Source organism: Penaeus monodon, chromosome 29 (genome assembly GCF_015228065.2).
Source record: "Penaeus monodon isolate SGIC_2016 chromosome 29, NSTDA_Pmon_1, whole genome shotgun sequence".
NCBI classification, from domain to species: domain Eukaryota; kingdom Metazoa; phylum Arthropoda; class Malacostraca; order Decapoda; family Penaeidae; genus Penaeus; species Penaeus monodon.
The window spans coordinates 37,763,100-37,763,831 of record NC_051414.1 but is presented as its reverse complement, the minus strand read 5'-3'; positions in this window follow the sequence as shown (position 1 = coordinate 37,763,831).

Below are 732 nucleotides of genomic sequence, written 5' to 3'. Positions count from 1 at the left end.
CACTTACAATATATCAAGTAATGGTATACTCTCCTCATCGAAAAGCAGTTTCAGCATCATTAACAATTGTTGTTCTTATTATTTTCATTATCTGAACTTTATGTCTTATATTTAAATAAATCCATTTTTTGTGTGAACTTACTTTGTGTATATTTGTGTGTAACCCGATTTTTGGTAAAAACCCTTTTTATATATATATTTTATCTCTAAAACAAATTTGTTTCTAAATATGTCGCTATCAGTAAACCCACCATATGTATAAATCTATTTTCACTCGAGAGAATTTTTTTTTCATAAACCAATATTTTTTTCATTCAATCTTATATACAGAACTTATCGTCTCATTGATCAACAAAGCCAATTTATGTATAAGCTTAAATTTTGCGTATATTTTATCCATAAAAACTACCAGTCATCTCATCCATTCAACTAATTTTGTGTAGGGCCTATATTTAGCCATAAAACCTACCTTGTATACAAACCTGCCATCTCATTATACCAACCAATTTTACGTAAAATTTACCCATGAAACCTACCTCGTTATATAAACCTGCCATCTCATCCTCCTCACCAATCCCGCTTCGAGCTTGTGAATGCAAGAACCGCGTCCTTGAATGAAGTGCAAAGTCCTTATCAACGATTCACGGAGGCGAAGGTCAGATCACAGGGTACGAGCCTAAAATAAAAATAAATAAATGGAGCTGTGTGAGTATGTGTGATTTTAAGAAAAAT